We start from the raw sequence: 20,325 nt of genomic DNA, 5'->3' as shown, positions 1-20,325 counted from the left end.
TAATCCAAAGCAGTTGGATGGCACTAGGTTTTAGGGAAGGCTTTCCTAAAGGATCAGAGTATGAGGAAGTCCTCTGCTGGAGATTCTGAAAGGCTCCTTCCGTCCAGACCAGACAATATATGGACCAATAATCTGACCTGATGTGAAGCAGATTCCTATGTCCCTAATGTTGCCTTCCTTTATGAGGCAACAATGGCCAACAGAATGTTGGGGCAGCCAATCAGGGGTTCATTTTTAATAGAAGCGTCACAAACCTGGCAGTTGGGGAAAACATGGGCAATGAGGTTGTTCAAGGCAGCTCAGAAAAGCAGGGTGGAAGCAGAAAGCCCTGGAAGAAAACAGGAATTGTGGCAGAAGGGGAAGAATTAAAGTCAAAGGAAATGGAAATAAAGGGAAAAGAGGTGAGCATATTAGTCAAAACTGTTGGAAGAGGTGGCTGTGTCTTTAAATACAGATATGGTATACAGCATTGTGGGAAGTCTCAGTTCAGACATGGAGTCAAATAGTAGATTATACTAACCTTATAGGTCAAACCAGTGCTTTTTTTCTAAAAAAATGTTTAGGGGTACTCTCATTTTCCTACTCATTTTGAAGTACTGCCCCTCACTGAGGCCAAACTTAAATTCACAAAATGTTTAGGGGTATGTGTCCCCCTGCGTCCCCCCAGAAAAAAAGCACTGGGTCAAACCATGGTTTGAGTTTTTCAGACGTTCAGAGAACATGGTTTAGAACTGCCTTTCCATCTGTTTAGCAATCCCATCTCTTAAGCTTCAGTTGTTTTGGGAAGCAATGAAATGACCACTTGTTATGGATTTTCAGTTCAGTCCTCATGCCAAACTCATAGTTAGCTATCTAATTTCAAGCCATGTTTTTGGATTCCAGTTTGCTGGCCAGTTACAAACCATAGTTAAAGCTTTCGCAACCATGGTTTGGCATGATATGAATTGTGCCAGTGTCCAAGAGACTTAGCTGGACACTTGGTCCTACCAATTTCAATATGCTGAAGAAAATTATAACCAGTCTCCTGCCTGAATGAGGCTCCATCTGCATTGTACGGCGTTTCCGTGCGCTGCTCTGGCTTCAGTGTTCTGTTGCACCAGAAGTGGCTTAGTCATGCTGGCCACATGACCTGGAAAAACTGTCTGTGGACAAACGCCGGTTCCCTCGGCCATTAAAGCAAGATGAGCACCGCAACCCCAGAGTCATCTGCAACTGGACTTAACTGTCAGGGGTCCTTTACCTTTTATCTTTTATAGTACTTTAAAGTGTCATGGCTTTCCCTAAAGAATTCTGTAAAGCGTGCTGAGAGTTGTTAGGAGACCTGCATTCTCCTCACACAGCAACAATTCCCAAAGCTCCCTGAGAAGAGGGATAGATTATTAAACTACTCTGTAAGTTGTAGCTCTATGGGGAGACTAGGGGTCTCCTAACAACTCTTGAAACTTTTAAACAACCTATAGTTCCCAGGATTCTTTGTGGGAAGCCATGACTGTTTAAAGTGGTAAAACAGTGCTTTAACTATGTAGTGCGCAAGTCTTTGCAGTTCCCCAGCAAGAAGGTTTTAGAAGGGCTGAGAACAAAAATTGCAGGAACCACCGGGGTGTTGGTGGGAAGATGAGTCGGGAATAAATGTGATGACCGAGAGAGAAACCTCAGCAATAGCAGCAATGGAGTTTAGGCAGCAGATGGATGGCAAAGATGGATGCCAACTCCTTGGTGTGACCCGCTATATATTGTGGAATGGTTTCACAATGTCCCTAAACTTTCAAAGTGGAAAAGAAAGATTGTGTGGTGGATTGCTGCCTCAGCGTTTACTGTAGCAAAGAGCTGAATCGGGAAGCTGGCCTGGCAATGACTAACGAGGAAGGGAAGGTATAAATTATGTTTCTGGGTTCTTTTTTTTTTTTTTACGTCACATTGTTTTGGATGGTAACTGCCTGTGTTTTCTGGAGGAAAGTCTGCTCCCTGTGAGGTGGAGAAGGAGGAGGTTCAGACACTTGATTTGAATAGCAGTGATAGGCTAGCAGGTGTTCAGGCACTCAGTCCGGATTAACATCCCATTGGCTGCCTTCCCAGTTGTGGTTGCAGAGGATCTGGGGCTGGGGTTCCCACGTTTCAGCAAGTTCTACACAGGAGGAGGAATAAGGAGATGAAGGAAACTTAATTCCACTGAAACCAATGAGGCTTCAAAACAGGTGGCTAACCTTTGGCCCTCCAGCTCCTATAATTCCTGATAATTGGCCATATTAGCTGAAGAAGAAGAGTTTGGACTTGATACCCCGCCTTTCACTCCCCTTAAGGAGTCTCAAAGCGGCTAACAATCTCCTTTCCCTTCCTCCCTCACAATAAACAGTCTGTGAGGTGAGTGAGGCTGAGAGACTTCAGAGAAGTGTGACCGGCCCAAGGTCACCCAGCAGCTGCATGTGGAGGAGCGGGGAAGCGAACCCAGTTCACCAGATTACGAGTCTATCGTTCTTAACCACCACACCACACTGGGGCTCCTGAGAGTGATAACTCAGCCACCTTCTTGACCACACCTCTGTGGCTTAATTGGCCATGCCACTCTTCCAGGTCGGGGGCTACCAGATGCCACTGCTAGAAAGAGTCAGTCCTCTAGCTCTTGGATAGAGATGTAAAGGTAAATGACCCCCGGACGGCTATGTCCAGTCAAAGGCGACTATGGGGTTATGGTGCTCATCTCACTTCAGGCTGAGGGAGCCGGCGTTTGTCCACAGACAGCTTTTCGGGTCCTGTGGCCAGCATGTCTAAACCACTTCTGGTGCAATGGAACACTGTGATGGAAACCAGAGCACACAGAAACGCCATTTACCTTCCCACCGCAGTAGTACCTATTTATCTACTTGCGCAGGTATGCTTTCGAACTGCTAGGTTGGCAGAAGCTGGGACAGAGCAACAGGAGCTCACCCCATCATACGGATTTGAACCGCCGACCCTCCGATCAGCCAAGCCCAAGAGGCTCAGTGGTTTAGACCACAGTGCCACCTGCGTCCCTTTTGATAGAGAGGAGTGTGCAGACACTAGCCTACTGCACAGTGGTAACATATTCTTGGCTCTGGCCACTTTTGCCTCAGGCCCTGCTCACCACTGGCAGGTGACCCCTGGGAGCTTCTTCAAGGGAAAGCTGCCTACGGGCTGAAAAAGATTTCTGTGCCGCTGCTCTAGGAGACGACAGCCTTTAATGCGTCTTCCCCCAGTGGTTTCAGATCAGCACATCTTTACTTATCCTATGGCAAGTTTATGTAGCTGTGCTCAGGGCAAGCAGAGTCATGTGCTGAAACAGAATGCCCACAGGTTTCCCTTTCTCATTCATGTGTGTGGAGAGACTGACTGCCGTGAGACTCTAGGAAAGCAGGGCTTCAACAAGTTCCTTATCTGATTGCAGTGCCCTCTTGTGCGTCAGAGCGCTTGGTTTTATAATTGTGGTTCACTTGTTAATCTTTCAACGCCAGTATCTGCAAGGTGCGGCAAATAAGCAGTATTTCGCTTTAATTGAAGGTCAAGTGTCTCTGTGGAATATGTGAAGATTGTAGATGGATCAGTGATGGGCTCTTGAAGCCATCTAGATAACTCAGGAGCATTAATAGTTCCTTTTTCTCCCTCCCAGGAACATACGCAACTCTTCACATCCTCTCGTTTGATTCATCCCTTGTGTTTTATACCTGAGGAAGTCATTGGAATAATACTTCCCACCAACACCGGGGAAGAAAAAAACCCCTCCCTAATTTGTAATGCCGTATTTACTTTACCTTCACTTACATTCAATGCTTAAGACAGCCTTTCCCAACCTGGTGCCCTCCAGGGTACAAGGCAGCTGGAGGGCAGCAGGTTGCAAAAGACTGGTTTAAGCCATTTGAAGGACAAGGAAAAATAATGTGGGTCTCTAGAAGCCAAAGCACAAACATTAAAAAGGCACACTTTGTTCTGTGTTTGGAGTTAAACAAACCACAATGCTAGTTTGGACATAATGCTGAGCCAGGGACCATGGTTTGTTGCTCCCCTGTGTGTTCCATCTGTGTTCTAACTTGAATAGGGACAAGGTTTTTAGATTTATACTACATGTGCTAAGTGTCTCACCCTTGTATATCTTGGTTATCAACAGCTCTCTGTGTGTCTGTAGCCTCCATATTTAATAATGCAATTATTGTTATCAGCACCTTGCTTCATTTCCCTTTCTTTTGATCCCAGCATTTACAATCCCCATCAGCAACAGCAACCAATGTGTAGACAGATATACATGGAACTTAGGATAATAATAATAATAATAATATATGTATACCCCGCCCATCTGGCTGGGTTTCCCCAGCCATTCTGGGCAGCTTCCAACACAATATTAAAATAAAGTAATGCATCTAACATTAAAAGCTTCCCTAAACATGTATTTGATGGAGTGCGGTCTACAAAAGCTTATGCCACAATAATTTGCTATTATTTAGGTGCCGTAAGACGCTTTGTCATTTTCCCATTAACTATGGTTTACTGTGACATGCAAACAGAGCCATTGTGATGTAACACTTGCAGTGGTTCTCAACCTGTGGGTCCCCAGATGTTGTTGGACTACAGCTCCCATCATCCCTGAGCTTTGGCTTTGCTAGCTAGGGGTGATGGGAGTTGCAGTTCAACAACATCTGGGGACCCACAGGTTGAGAAAGGTTGTCGTAGAGTGTCAGACCAGAACTGTGAACACCCAGGTTCAGTCACTGCTCAGTCATGTGGCTCACTGACCTAGGACCAGTCACCCCTCGCACCTTAACCTGCCGAGGCTTGCGGCTCACAGGGCAGGTACAAGACAAGATAAATCAGGAACCTGAACAGTTCCCAACAAGTCTTGCTAGCTGAATTTGGAAAGATGTTGTTTCAGCAAAAGCCTGCCTATCCCTGCTTGCCAATTTTATAGGACCAGTAATCTGGTCTGCAGTCACATGCTCCTCAGTAGGGTAGAATGGAAGAGGTTCCAGAGAAATCGTCCTCAGGCTCTGTGGATGGCAGCAGACCCACATACATAGGCTGGGACAATGTAAAAGACGGTACTGAGGGCTCCCCCTTGAGAGGGGTGACTGGTGCACCCTATGAATTGAATGCTGGGGCTCAGAGGCAGAGGACAAGACAGAGTCCACCTCGCAGGATTGTTGTGAGAATAAAACATCAAGTAATAAGTGTTCCGTTAGAACTCTTCCTCGTGTTAGAAGAGGAGGTTAAGGGGTGATATGATAGCCATGTTCAAATATATAAAAGGATGTCACATAGAGGAGGGAGAAAGGTTGTTTTCTGCTGCTCCAGAGAAGCGGACACGGAGCAATGGATCCAAACTACAAGAAAGAAGATTCCACCTAAACATTAGGAAGAACTTCCTGACAGTAAGAGCTGTTCGACAGTGGAATTTGCTGCCAAGGAGTGTGGTGGAGTCTCCTTCTTTGGTGGTCTTTAAGCAGAGGCTTGACAACCATATGTCAGGAGTGCTCTGATGGTGTTTCCTGCTTGGCAGGGGGTTGGACTCAATGGCCCTTGTGGTCTCTTCCAACTCTATGATTCTATGATTCTATTCTATGATTCTATGTGTTATCTTTTGGGATAAAGCTATCAACAGCTACTAGTCATGCTGGCCGCGTTATATACCTCTTCTGTAAGAGGCAGTATGTCTCTGAATGCCTGCAGGAGGGGAGCGTGCTGTTGTGCTTCCCAAAGGCATCTGTTTGGCCACTGTGAGATCAGGATGTTGATGGGCCATTGGCCTGATTGCGTGGGGCGCTTCTTATGGCTCAGCACTGCTAGTGATGTCATAAACACCGTCCAGTGTACGCCCAGGACACTTGTGTAATCTGGTTTCAGATGCTGCTCACAGCTTACTGGATGTACTGACAGGACTCAGGAAGTCAGAGTGAGTCTGGAGAGATATCACTTGGTGGGGTCTTCTTGAATAAATCTAGTGTGCCTGATTGTGGCAAAATCTGATGCATGCTTTGGCTTGGGGGAGAATTGGTTTTTCTTAGGGACAAAATATTGTCATTTGAGCGCTGGAAAAATGTGTCTTCACACTATCTTGTGGAAAGATGACTGAATACATTCGTGCACATATACACATTAACATACTGTGTGTATATCATCCTACACTTCAAAGAGACTTCCCCAGGATGCCCCTTTATCACACAAAAATTTATCCCCTGCCTTTTCTCATACAGCTCAATGCAGTTTGCAAGTATAATCAAATGCACTCAAATAGCAATCTATAAAAAAGAACAGAATACAGTGAAATCCGGCAATCAAACAACTTTTAAATGTTGCAATAAGAAATGTCATATAAAACGCAACAATAACCGGATTTTAAAAAGGAGAAAAAAGCACCAACAGAAGGATTGCATATAATCTATATGAAATATAGATAATAAATAAATAAATTTCTTTATTTATAAAGAAATAAATAATATTGCTATGGTAGTCAAGCGATAAAGCCCAGTCTCTAAAAATCAAAGGCCTTTCTAAATAGGAAGGTTTTGAAGCTGCAATGGATGACCAACAAGGAGGAGGCAAGATGAATATCTCTTTAGATAGAGACTTCCAAAATTTGGGTGTGGCAGAAATGGTCCTCTCTGTTATTATAACAAAATGTGGGTTTGGAACTGACAGGATGGCCTCTGTTGATGTTGATTAGCAAGTGGGCAGGATCAGTTGGAGGAGCTGATCTGGGAGGTATGAGCAGAAGCTGTACATTCCTTGCACATAAACACACTCTTCGCATTGGAAAGGCCTTAAGTTTATGAAGGGAGCCAGTTCCACCTATAGCGGGACCCCTTCTTCCTCCCCTGCTAGTCCTTGAAAAGGGAAGGGTGTCATGCTATTAATTCCAACTTGCGAAAATGCCGGTGATGGTTGCAAAGCTGGACTCGGTGCGAAATGTTGTTGGGGATGCAAAGCACAATGGGGCCGGCTCAGATGCGAAGAGGCTTATTTGTGTGAAGTGGTCTTGCTGTTCTCCCTCTCCCCCCACCCTGCTTTCTTGTGTGCTGCGAAAATGCTGGCAACCATAACGTGATTATTGAGGAATATGATGCACCGAAAGAGGTGGTGGAGGAGAAAGAAATGCCACTTAAGTCGCAAAAGTGCTTTTCAGCCTGAACAATCGAAATGAAAAAATAATTGCACTCCCCTTTTTTTATTCTCTCCAGCCTTTCTTATCAAACGACTTTATCACCTTTTTGGTTTTATTTTACACATTATTTAGACTTTCCTGTAATCCCTGCTATTCTACCATTGACACCTCCTTAATACCTTGTCTAACGCCTCTGACACTTCTGGCGCATGCCTGTGCCCTCCTATAATAGAGAACAGCTTTGGCAAAGGAGGAAAAGAATCAGGGGGTGGCTGAGTAGCGGGAGAAAAGAACAGAGGAATTATTTGCTGCTCAGACTGTGAATAATAAAGTTTGAGAAGAGAGAGTGGTGCCAGTGAACTCTTCCCTGTCAGGGTGAACTTTGCCGTCTTGTGTGATGTCTGTCCTTGTTCAGCCACCGCCTGCAGTTTGAAGATTGGGAAGACGTGGGAGAGGGTGTATTATGTGCAAGAAACGGCCTGCTATATGGAACCAAAGCAAATCAGTCCCTCTTGCACAGGTGCAGACTATGCAGCACTGTCTCCCATCCTATTGCCAGGCTTCGCCCTTCTATTGGCCCCTGCTGGCCCTGGCAGATTTAGAATGGCAAGGATATTGCTCTTCCTCTCAAATCACTTGTTCCCGTTTTTGCAATGGCTTTGCAGCCCCTGGTTCTCCCCCAAGCCAATATGTTCTTCTGTCTTGGCTTTGTATGTTGTGAAGAACACAGTGCTACCTCTCTCCCAACTCGGCACCATCTGACAGCATCCTCAGCTTGCTTCCTGATGTTATTGCAAAAGGACCACTGGGGGATTTTTTAGTTCAGAGGAAAGACAAGTAAGAGAGCGGGGTATGGCAAAGGTGTATAAAATGATTCAGAGTGTGGAGGAAAAGGATAGAGTTTTTTTCTTCCTATGTCATAATACTAGAACTTGGCTGAATTTTGGAAAGTTCAGGACAGGCAAGAGAAAATACTTCTTCACATAGCACACAGTTAAATTGTGGAATTCGCTCCCACAAGAGGCCATGATGGCTGCCAATTGACTTGTGACTCAGCTATACAGCTGCAAATAAAACGTTTTAAGTTTGCTTTAAGTACAATATACAATTGTGACAATAGATGGCGATAGTGAGCCTTATGGAAAATTACTGTATTTTTAAAAACGCTTTTACAAAAAGCATTTTCAGAACTTTTTTTACATTTGTGTAGATTCCACCTTGGATGACTTTAAAAGCAGTTTAGACACATCCATGGAGGGTAAGGCATTTTTGCACAACATTCCCCCACGCAGTCAAGAATTGTCTGGCTGTGGACTAATCCTGCCAACTCAGGCTGGCCATTCAGCTGCCCTAGACAGGAAGCGTTGCAGGCTAATGGCTCCCCCAGTCAACCTGTTTGTTGAAAATTTATCCTGATTTGCTTGTGCAAAGCTTGCATGGAGGCTATATTATGTCCACTTTTAATTGAGCTTTCATTCTGATTGGTTTACAGCAGGGCTCAGAAACCTTTTTCAGCCATGGGCCAGTCCACCATCCCTCAGACCATGTGGTGGGTCGGACTATTTTTTTTGGGGGGGGGGAATGAACGAATTCCTATGCCCCAGAAGTAACCCAGAGATGCATTTTAAATAAAAGCACACATTCTACTCATGTGAAAAAACACTGATTCCTGGACTGTCCATGGGCCAGATTTAGAAGGCGATTGGGCCGCATCCAGCCTCCAGGCCTTAGGTTGCCCATGCCTGGTTTACAGGGAGGTTATACCTCATCCTGTCAAACAGTGGTTAGCTCATTTTTAGAGCATTTCCCAGTCACTTTCCTAACCACACAAAAATCCACCATCAGCTTGCTTTTAGGCAGTGGTGTAGCGTGGGGGGTGCAGGGGGGGCCAGCCGCACCGGGCGCAACATCTGGGGGTTAGGGTTAGGGGGCGCAAATCCACGGGTTAGGGGGCGCAAATTACTTGCCTTGCCCCGGGTGCTGACAACCCATGCTACGCCATTGCTTTTAGGTGGTTCTGTTGCAGCAGAGGACTTTCTTCCACTTTTAATTGCAGAAACCTAAATTTCCAGTGCGCAGTTGAATCCCTCCCACCACCTAAGACTTGGCATGAGTAACAGTGTTTATTCCTTGCTCTGGTGTGTTCCATTGCCTCCCTTGGGGGGGGGGTCTTCCTCTTGGTTCTTCCCCTTCCTTGCTCATCACGCCACCTACAACACTTGCCTGTGGCTCAGCCTTGACAGCAGCATTAGAAAGCCCCTCCCAAAGCTCATGTGGTAGAATTGCACTTCCTGCATCCCACGTCTCTCCCCCCCCCCCACACACCAACTCAGCGAGTGTATCATGAAACCCAGCAAGGTATTGCTTGGCCTTGTAAGCAACACAGGTATTGCTGCTATATATATACCTGGGTCTAATTTCCTATTAAATAAACTGTATCTCTGAAGTGGGGACTTGTGGCGGCTTTATTGTAAGTATATTACATGCTAATTCAAGCAAATAAATTTGCCCTGGCTGTGGAGCTGAAGCGATTAATAAGCCTCGAAGATCACTTGGCTGCCCTGATGAGTTTCTTCAAGATAGTGTAGTATATTTGGGGAAAGCATTTAGACAAGGGCTCCCCCCCCCATTTTATAGGCTTTAATTATTAGTGACACTGTGCAAACGGCTTCATATGACTGGAATACCAACTACTTAACTCCCTGACCTTATTATTCAAATAAACACTTCTTATTATAGCAGTGTGGCTCGTTCGTCAACACATCAAATCAGCTGCCACAGCAGTGGATTTCAATGTCCCCACTGCGTCAGCGGAGAGCATACGGACTTCATTAAGAATGTAATGGCAGCCTTTAAGGCATCGCCACCGCCCCAACTTTAATTTAAGCGCTATTGTGTGTTGCTGAATGTACAGCTTAATGCTCTTAAAAGGGTCTCAGCAGCCGTTGCATTCCCAGCTAGGAGGGGATGTTTGCAAAAGAAGCCTTCCACATCTCCTTCAGCAATTTAGTGGCAATGCAGAAACCTGCTCCCCCTGCAAAAAATCAGGGATAATGTGACTTGGCCAATGTTCCCAAAGACATTGCTCCACAGGGCTCACAGACCTTACTAACCTGACAATTTCCTCTTATTTTCATCCACTGACTGTTATCTTTACATCACCTAAGGCAAGGAGTGGGGAGCACTTTCAGCCTAGGGGTCCCATTCCCTCATGGGCAAGCTTTCAGAGGCCACATGCCAGTTGTGTGGGGGGCCAGAGGGAAAATGGGCAAGCAGTGGAGGTGACTCTTAACTTTGCATGGTAGGATATATTCCAGCGATTCAAAAACAGACCCATCCTTCTCCATCCAGCCCAGCAAGAGGCACCGTCACAGATCAAGGACACATTCCAGCATCTAAGGAGGGAGGGGTGGGCCTGTGAGGAGGACCAGATAGGGAGGATTGGAGTGCTGTCCCCAGGCATGACAGTTACAGGGACGTGGATGGCACTGTGGGTTAAACCACAGAGCCTAGGACTTGCCGATCAGAAGGTCGGTGGTTCGAATCCCTGCGACGGGGTGAGCTCCCGTTGCTCGGTCCCTGCTCCTGCCAACCTAGCAGTTCGAAAGCACGTCAAACTGCAAGTAGATAAATAGGTACCGCTCCAGCGGGAAGGTAAACGGCGTTTCCGTGCGCTGCTCTGGTTCGCCGGAAGCGGCTTATTCATGCTGGCCACATGACCCGGAAGCTGTACGCCAGCTCCCTCGGCCAGTAAAGCGAGATGAGCGCCGCAACCCCAGAGTCGGTCACGACTGGACCTAATGGTCAGGGGTCCCTTTACCTTTACCTTTATGACAGTAACTTATTCCTGACAATAACTCACACCTTCCTCCCACTGAAGTCCCTCTCCATAGCCCATAAGAATGTGAGAAAAGCCTGTTTATTGGATCAGACCAATGGCCCATCTAGTCCAGTATCCTGTTTCCAGTGTGGCCCACCATATGGTTCTAGGGAAGCCCACAAAGAGGGCAAGAGCAGCAGTTCCTCCCAGCAGCTGATAACCAGTGGTGCACTACATCTTGCCATGGAAGTTCCTTATAGATATCGTGACTGGCAGCCATTGATAGATCCCCCCTCCCTTCTTTGAAATTGCTACTGTTCTTTAAAAGCTATCTAAGCTAGCAGCTACCTGTACCTTTAAAGGTAAAGGTAAAGGTACCCCTGCCCATACGGGCCAGTCTTGCCAGACTCTAGGGTTGTGCACCCATCTCACTCTATAGGCCAGCGCTGTCCGCAGACACTTCCGGGTCACGTGGCCAGCATGACGAAGCTACTCTGGCGAGCCAGAGCCGCACACGGAAACGCCGTTTACCTTCCCGCTAGTAAGCAGTCCCTATTTATCTACTTGCACCCGGGGGTGCTTTCGAACTGCTAGGTTGGCAGGCGCTGGGACCGAGCAACGGGAGCGCACCCCGCCGCGGGGATTCAAACCGCCGACCATGCGATCGGCAAGTCCTAGGCGCTGAGGTTTTACCCACAGCGCCACCCGCGTTCCCTACCTGTACCTTTAAGGCAGCCTAAATGAATTGCACACTTATGTCAGGGGTGGGAAACCTGTGGCCATCCATATGTTCTGGACTAAGCTCCCATCAGCCCTAGCTGGCAAGGATGATAGGAGTTGTGATGCAGAAACACTTCGGTTAAATAGCTCCTCCCGACCGTCTTGAACTTCCTGCCCATCCATTTCATTGGATGACCCCAGTTTTAGGGTTATGGGAGAGGGAGGAAAATATTCTCTCCACCCACTTTCTCCTCACACCATAGATACTTTTATAAACCTATTATAATACCCCCTTCTCTTGTCACCTTCAACCCTCCAACTACCTCTAGAAAAGTTGATCCAGCTCCCTAATAATTTTGGTTGTACTCTGTTACACCTTTTTTAAATCTGCAATATCATTTAGGTACTTTCAGCAGAAGAGAGTGATGATGATAATCACTATAATTATTTGCATAGTCGCCCCACCTTTGCTATTGGCCAAACAAGTCTTTTTGTATTCCTTCAAAAACCTTTCAAACATATTTGATTGGAGGTGAAACTTTAGGACCTGAACAATTTTTCAGTATTTTATTTACAGCCTCTGTATTCTACCTCTTAAATTCTCTAGGCAGCTTGCAATGAGTAAGAAAGCCATATAAATACAAAAAGAACATAAAATGCAGCAAAAACCAGAGACGTTGTGCCTCCACAGTTAAAACACAATTTTAATAACTGAAAGGCACAGACTTCATCAGGCCTAGGTGTGACCAGAGCGATCTTCACCTGGAGCCAAAAAGAGCACAAAAGATGGTACCAGGTGAACTTACCTGGGAAGGCTGTTCCATAACTGGGGCTCGTGTCCACCATGTAAAGCAAAGCCTTATCCCAAAGACATTCAGTTTTCTTTGGGAACTATTGTCTGTCTCCAGCCAATCTGTCCACACCATACACCCCTGCAAACACCTGGGTTGGGTGATGCTGCCTCTTATAGCAGGGAGGAAAATGTCTCTCAAGGCACTGCCAGTCACTCACTCCTGTTGAATGCAGACTCCAGAGCACAGGAGCTAAAATCTCTTTTAAAGGTTAGTATTGCCAGATCTCAGGAGGTTGACCAAAAATTTCAGATTGCAGTCTCTAGCAGAAGGTCTCTAACATTCAATGGGGAGGGACTAGGACCAAGGATGTTTGCTTTTTTCCCAGCTTGGCTTGACAGAGTTTTCGTTACAAACAGGGATAGACAGATCAGTCTCTGCAAATTTTGCATATGGTTCATTCACAAGCCTGTTCCAATTTCTGCATTAATCTGCATTTTTTTAAAAAACAACGAACTGAAGATTTGTATTTAAATATATATTTTACTAGAATATACGTATTGAAATTTATATTGTGGGTGGTATGCAATTAAGTTTTATTCAGAGTACACCCACTGAATGACCACAACTAATGTGGAATTTACACACATATTAAAAATGCTGTGAAAATGCTTTTTTAAAAAACGTTTTGAAAAATACATTGAATTTTGCATAGTTCACTTTCACCATCTAGTGTCACATTTGTGTATTGCACTTTACAACACATTAAAAATGTTTTATTTGCAGCTGTGTAGCTGAGTCCTAAGTTAGGCCCATTAATTTCAATATGTAAAATTTAGTTGAATACCATCTTTACCACAGTGCCTGCATTTCTAAACATATTTTTTCCTTTAAAAAGTTTCCATAAAATATGTATATTTAATGTGTTTTGATAGTCATTTAGTTGAAAACTGTACTGCAAAGTTCAGAGAAGTCTGAAATAATGTTCTGGACCATGTACTAGTTGTTGTTGTTTAGTCGTGTCCGACTCTTCGTGACCCCATGGACCAGAGCACGCCAGGCACTCCTGTCTTCCACTGCCTCCTGCAGTTTGGTCAAACTAATGCTGGTAGCTTCAAGAACACTGTCCAACCATCTCGTCCTCTGTTGTCCCCTTCTCCTTGTGCCCTCAATCTTTCCCAACATCAGAGTCTTTTCCAGGGAGTCTTCTCTTCTCATTAGGTGGCCAAAGTATTGGAGCCTCAGCTTCACGATCTGTCCTTCCAGTGAGCACTCAGGGCTGATTTCCTTAAGAATGGATAGGTCTGATCTCCTTGCAGTCCATGGGACTCTCAAGAGTCTCCTCCAGCATCAGAATTCAAAAGCATCAATTCTTCGGTGATCAGCCTTCTTTATGGTCCAGCTCTCACTTCCATACATCACTACTGGATGTATTAGTTAGGGAAGCATAAATTTGGTCAGTTTGCTTAACAATGTGGACCAGGCCAATTTTTCCACCCCTAGTGTATGAACTCCCCTTCTCTTCAGTTTAATCAGACTTCACTCTTAGCCACCGGGAGCATCCTAACATGCCAGATGCCATTAAGCTCTGCCCCAAGTACAGCAAGATCCACTATATGAAACATTCAATCTGGGAATCTGAAACTGCAACTTTCCATGTTGAACTTGGATTGAATGCAGAAATATCCAACTCCTTTCTTGTTTCAAGCCTTCAATCTGATCAAAGGTGTTTTTCCCTTCTGTCTCTAGTGTAACCCTCTTCTCCCTCCTTTCCCCCCCCCAAAAAAAAGAAAAGCAACACCTTATAGGAGAGCATGCAAAAAACAAAACAAAAAACCCAGTGTTAAATTTCTGCCTCTGCTGAAGCAGTGAATCAAATCAATTCTCCCTTTCTTCTTTTTGATTCCCTGAGCTTTTACATTTTCAACCCTGTCACAGAAGAACAGGGCTGGAGAAGCAATCCCTTTTGTATTCCTATTGACTCAATTATTTTGCCTCTTGATTTTCTATGAAACGGACCAGAATGGCAGGCTGATTGCTAATGGTCCACGTATTGTTAAAAGTGATGTGTTTTGAAGGTGCTAAGTAGAATATCTTTTGTCTTTTTCTTATTTTTTCTTTTCTTTTAAAGCAAGAACTTGGACTGCATTGGAGTTTTATTTTGATTGATACAAACCATAGCGGACAAGGAAGGATATGCAAGATGAGCTTTTAACCATCGGCCGGGAGAAATAAATGTGGCTGCATCGTAAGCGAGTTCTCACAATGAAAGGTCATGCTTTGTCATTCTCTGTCTGTGCACTACATCGCTGACCTTACTTTTTCTTTGACCCACTTGTACTAATAGACTAAGTCATATGATACCCTGAAGAGCCAATGAGATTAATCTCCTGCACACTTTGATCGATAGAGGCTTGGCACGGGGTGTTCTGTCGATGTTGCATTTATACAATGTCATTGATGATCCGTATTGACAGCTGAATGGGTGTTCTCAGCATCACAGAGGGAGCTGCTTGTCACAGGTTTTTTTTTAACTCAAACAGCTGCTCCTTGGACAAAGAAATCTGGCATTGGATCATTCAAGTGCTATAATACATATCTTCAGGTCTCTTTCTAAATGCTGCTCTGCTGATCTTAACTGGGAAATATCCTTGCTCTCATGGGTGCCTTAAAGAATACAAACTAAAGAATTGCAACTCCCAAAGCACTTTGTAAAAAGACTGTGAGTACAGGTTAACAAACAAACAAACCCCAAAGCCTCTTGTTTTTGAAAACTAAGTTTCTAGTCCTTAGAGAGACAATGTTAATAATAATAATAACAACAACAACAACAACAACAACAACAACAATTATTATTATTATTATTATTATTATTATTATTATTATTATTATTATTATTATTATTATTATACCCTGCCCACTCTGGGCAGCTTACAGCACATATCAAACATTAAAAATTTCCTGATACAGGGCTGTCTTCAGATGTCTTCTAAAAGTCAGATAGTTGTTTATTTCCTTGACATCTGAAGGGAGGGCATTTCACAGGGAGGGTGCCACTACCGAGAAGGCCCTCTGCCTTGTTCCCTATAACTTTGCTTCTTGCAGGGAGGAACCACCAGAAGGCCCTCGGAGCTGGACCTCAGTGTCTGAGCTGAACAATGGGAATGGAGGTGCTCCTTCAGGTATACTGGGCCAAGGCCGTTTAGGGCTTGAAAGGTCAGCACCAACATACTGAATTGTGCTCGGAAACATACTGGGAGCCAGTGAAGATCCTTTAGGACTGGTGTTATATGGTCCCGGTGGCCACTCCCAGTCACCAGTCTAGCTGCTGCATTCTGGCTTAGTTGTAGTTTCCAAGTCACCTTCAAAGGTAATCCCACGTCTTGAAAATGTGATGGGAAAGGATTTGAAATAGGCTGGAAGTAAAGAAAACCGTATAGAATTATTGAATGTTGTCTCTATGTGTCCTCTGGTTCTAGCTTGCTGGTTAGTAGAGGTGTGGGGTGTCAGTGCTGAATTCCTAAAAAAAAAAAAAGAGGAGGTGCTGGGCTTTTTAATCTGTGTGGCAGATATATGATCACTTCTGTAAGCCTTTCTTGAATTCTGTGGAAAGACTGTAGTGAGAAAGCCCTCTGTGTATGCACAGGTGCACCATTTTCTTTGTTATTTCTGCTTCAGAGCTCTGCCATGAACCTACTGTCTAGTCCTTTGAAGTGGGGCCAGTGCCCTCAAAATGGTATGAGCCAAACGTATTTTATTTTACATGCCATGTACTGTGTCGTGAAGCTCACTTCAGTGATTTTGTCATCTGGAACCATCTACTTTTGATCATTCAGCATTTTTCGTTACTGCCATATTCAAAGCTCATTTGGGTATGGATTTTGTTGGCCTGGCATTGTGTTGACCCACCATCCCAGCCTGTGCCAGTTGAGCTCCCAGACTTTGTCCCTAGCCAAAATCCACTCATTCAACAAAGCATCCCTGCCTTTCTCTACGTAAATATAAGAGGGTCAGTCTGTGGCAGGCTGGTATGTTGGGTCCTGGTTTTGAAACTCCTTCTGACTCTAAGGCAAGGATGGGGAGCTAAATCTGCCCCCCCCCAGGCCTCTCTCTGGCCTTCAGCACTTTCCTCAAGCCACATACCTCAGTGACCCTGCTTCAAACCCAAAGTGTTTTTGCCTGGCTGGAATGAGTCCTTGATTCTGATACGTGCGTGTAGAAACTAGCCTATGGTGCAAAGTTAACATTTATGTTACTTTGTTACTTGCCCCTTCCACTTTTTCCTCTGCCTCCACCTGTCACGAGCATGTGGCCCTTGAAAGGTTTCCCAGAAGGAAATATGAACCTCGGGCTCAAAAAGGTTTTTCACCTCTGCCCTGATATAAATACTGCTGTAATCTTTTGCTCTTCGGACTAGCTTCATTCCGCCAGGGATACGTACTGTGTTTACTTGAGTCTAATGTGCCATTGAATCTAATGCGCACCTCAATTTTCAGAACCTTGGAAGCAAAAAAAGTATTTGCTGGCGATTGTAAATGTGCCATCAAATCTAAGGCACACCTTAATTTTTGCAATGTAATTTGGCCAAAAAAAGGTGAGCATTAGATTCAAGTAAATACAGTATGTGTGTGGGATCAACATAGTTAGCAGCCCACATTCCCCTTTAAATGCTGAATATTTACATGTTGTTAGTAAATGAAAGTAATAATAGGAAACTTACCTTTAAACTGGTCTCAGTGGAGACAAGTGAGCACTATATTTCTAGCAAAAAAAAAAAGACATACAAGAGCAGGCTTGAGGGCAACGTACCTTTTTTCAGTGGCGTAGCGTGGGGGGTGCAGGGGGGGCTGGCCGCACCGGGCGCAACATCTGGGGGTTAGGGTTAGGGGGCGCAAATCCACGGGTTAGGGGGCGCAAATTACTTGCCTTGCCCCGGGTGCTGACAACCCACACTACGCCACTGCCTTTTTTGAAAAGCCAATTGAATCTGTTCGTTCAGCATTGAAGGGTTTAGTCTCCACTCTTTTTCGCTAGACAAGGAATTTGGTGAGTTATCAAGTTTTAAAAGTGTTATGGGGAAATGACTTTGAAATGGAAATAGAAGATTGGTGTTGGTCTAGACCCTGTGCTGGAACATGTGCTGCAAACTGTTGCAAGATGCGCACACAGCGCTGAACCCCAAAATGGCCCCCAAACATCACTCAACACATCACAAAAAGGGCAGAATGGGGTGGAGCATGTTTATAAGTGCTCCAATGACGCACACAGGGGCCAGAACAGATCCCTTGCATGAAATGGTAGTTGGCTGTACAGTGTAAGGAATTCATCAGACAACTACTTATGGCTGCTTGTTTAACAGTTGCTAGATTTGGGAAAGATTTGTGGATGGAGATTAGCCTTGATGGAGATCTTGATGGAGTTTATATACTTATAAACTGAAAGTTGTCAGGAACTGTGCAAAGAGGGATTAACAAACAAACAATAAATAAATGTGGTTGGTGATCCACTCTGAATGAATGCTTTAGCAATAGTGCTAATACTGTATTTGAAATGTGTGTGTGTGTGTGTGGGGGGGGTACTTTTCTCACTAGAAATACTCAAAACTGGAGAGTACAATCCAGTCAGAACATGTGCTTTAAAAAATCCTGTTTCTATCAATGGCAAAAGTTAAGCAGACACTGAAACCTCTCCCATTGTAATCACTGGGATATCAGAGTGCTTAACTTTTCATTGGACTGTGTTTGGGAGGGTGGGGAAACTGCCCCCTGAAAGTATTTGGGCCTCTGACTCTGTGGTTGGACCCCTGAGGTTACTTGAAAGAAAGGCATTTTTATAATATGTGAATGATAAACAGGTTATAAACCAGAAAGAAATAATAAGGCAGCAATCCTAGGTGTGCTTCCTTGAAAAGTTAACATCATCATAATCAATAGGGTGTGCTTCAGCGGGAGTGTCGAAGTAAAATATACAGTGGTTTGGTTTTCAGAATTCTCATGTGGGACAAAGACACACATGGTGAAATCTACTTTGACCCCTCTGCCCCCTTCGTCACCAGTATTTTTTTTGCTTAGTGCTGTTGCTCAGCTGTTTATTATGTTTGAGAGGAGGGGTCCAGGTGGCAGCTGGGCCAGGGTGGTTATGACGATCTATATCTGTCAATTAATGAGAATACTTTGCATCACATAGGCAAAGGTGGTGATTCTGCCAGACAGTGTTTTCACACGCAGTGGCGTAGCGGATTGTGATTGCATGTTACTCCAGTTATTAATACACCAGGAAAACCGATAGGATCCAGTCTGTTTTGGTTAGCCTCAGCCCCGAACACCCATTCTGTCTGCCACACTGATATTTTACTGGCTCTTTTGTCAGCATAAATCAGGGTCTCGTCGTTATTTTGACATCACCTTTCGACGATTACAGACTCAATAGAGGCAGTGCATAAATCTCTCCGGCCGTGGCTGTGGTATGTTATAAACCTCAGCAGTAATATATTTTCCTGTGTAAGCCGTGTGTGGGTCCTGGCTGTCCTGCAGCCACCAGCAAAGGACGTTATCATTCAGATGGAGCTGGAAGGCGCATGGCTCGGTGGGAGAGCATTTGCTTTGTGTGCAGAAGGTCCCAGGTTTCAAGCCCTAGCAGCTCCAGGGAGGTCTGGGAGAAGACCCTTGTCTGAAACCCTGGAGAGCGCTGGCAACCAGGTCAGATGACACAGAGCCAGACAAACCAATGGCCTGGCTTGTATACCTAATTTCCACCAGTTTAGATGGCATTCAAAATAAAGGATTAGACTAGTGTTTCCCAAACCTGGGTCTGCAGCTGGTTTTGGACTACAGTTCCTATCATCCTTGACCACTGGTCCTGGTCGCTAGGGATGATGGGAGTTGTAGTCCAAAAAGAGCTGGAGACCTAACATGGGCGTAGCTAGGATTTTTGTGGGGGGGAGGGGCAGAAGAACCTCACTTAGCTATGTATTTTTATTGATTTTTTTGAAGTTGCCATTTTTTTCTCAGCAAGTGCACAGAAGCAGTGATTGTGAAAGGCCTTGGCCCTTGCTTTACATATTGAAGTTTGCTAGTTTTCTTCTGATCTCCGTTTTGAAAGGCTAAAGAGGTGAAATCTTCTTTCTCCTGCTCTGAAATCCTTCCCGCTTCTCCTCTGCAATAAAAGTGTGTATCGGTGAGGTGTGTTCCTGTCAGTGCTGCCTGCTCACCCTCGGAGCTCTTACATCATCTTACATCTTTGCAAATTCATTGCAAAGGAGGCACAAGAATCTCAACAGCTTTTGAGAAGAGAAATTGGTCTGTAGTAACACCCACTCACACCAGCTATGGGTGTATTTTTTAAGAGGTAATATCAGAATTTAGGCTCCTTAAGCTGCAATCCTAAGTGGGGGGGGGGTTATTTGGCAGGTGGGAAACAAAATTCAAATGTACTTCGGTGGGAAAACCCTGCACCATGCTGTGATTAAACTATCCTTGCATTAATTTTTTAAAAAGGCTTTTTAAAGGAGTGAGAGATTGAGACATGTTTCTGAGCCTGTCGAAATTTCATCCTGGTTTAGGGGTGGGTCAGGGAACTTGGACAGTTGAATCCTTCAGATCAAATTGCTTCCAAGTTCCTGGTCCTCCCCTGGCTTGCCTCTGAACTGCTGGACGTTGGACAGAAAAGAAAGTTTTCCTTGCAGCACAGTTAAACTGCGGCACTCACTCCCAATGGAGGCAGTGATGGCCACCAAACTGGATGGCTTTAAAAGAGAATTAGAAAATTCACGGGAGAACAAGACTACCAATGGCTACTAGCCACAAGGGCTACACTCTTGCCTCTGCTGTTCAGAATCACAGGTGAGAAGAATGCTGTTGTGCTCATGTCTGGCTTGCAAGCTTCCCACA

The 20,325-nt window shown here is 44.8% G+C and overlaps 1 long non-coding RNA gene across 4 annotated transcripts in view; it reads left to right on the top strand.

Moving 5' to 3' along the window:
- Nucleotides 1-228: 228 nt before the first annotated feature.
- Nucleotides 229-20,325, top strand: part of LOC310695530 — a 44,487-nt gene continuing 24,390 nt past the window's right edge. Inside the window, exons 1-3 of one of the 4 annotated variants that reach the window (XR_014520123.1) lie at nt 229-401; nt 5,848-5,896; nt 14,568-14,684. This is a non-coding gene — a long non-coding RNA (uncharacterized lncRNA). Of the gene's footprint in view, nt 402-5,847; nt 5,897-14,567; nt 14,709-20,325 lie in introns of all 4 variants that reach the window. The other 3 variants (XR_014520121.1, XR_014520122.1, XR_014520124.1) reach the window with 3 other exon arrangements.

The sequence above is a fragment of the Podarcis liolepis genome (assembly GCF_965112155.1).
Source record: "Podarcis liolepis genome assembly, chromosome: 16".
In the NCBI taxonomy this organism is placed as follows: Eukaryota; Metazoa; Chordata; class Lepidosauria; order Squamata; family Lacertidae; genus Podarcis; species Podarcis liolepis.
The sequence above is the reverse complement of the archived record's forward strand: the minus strand, read 5'-3'. Positions and strand labels throughout refer to the sequence as shown.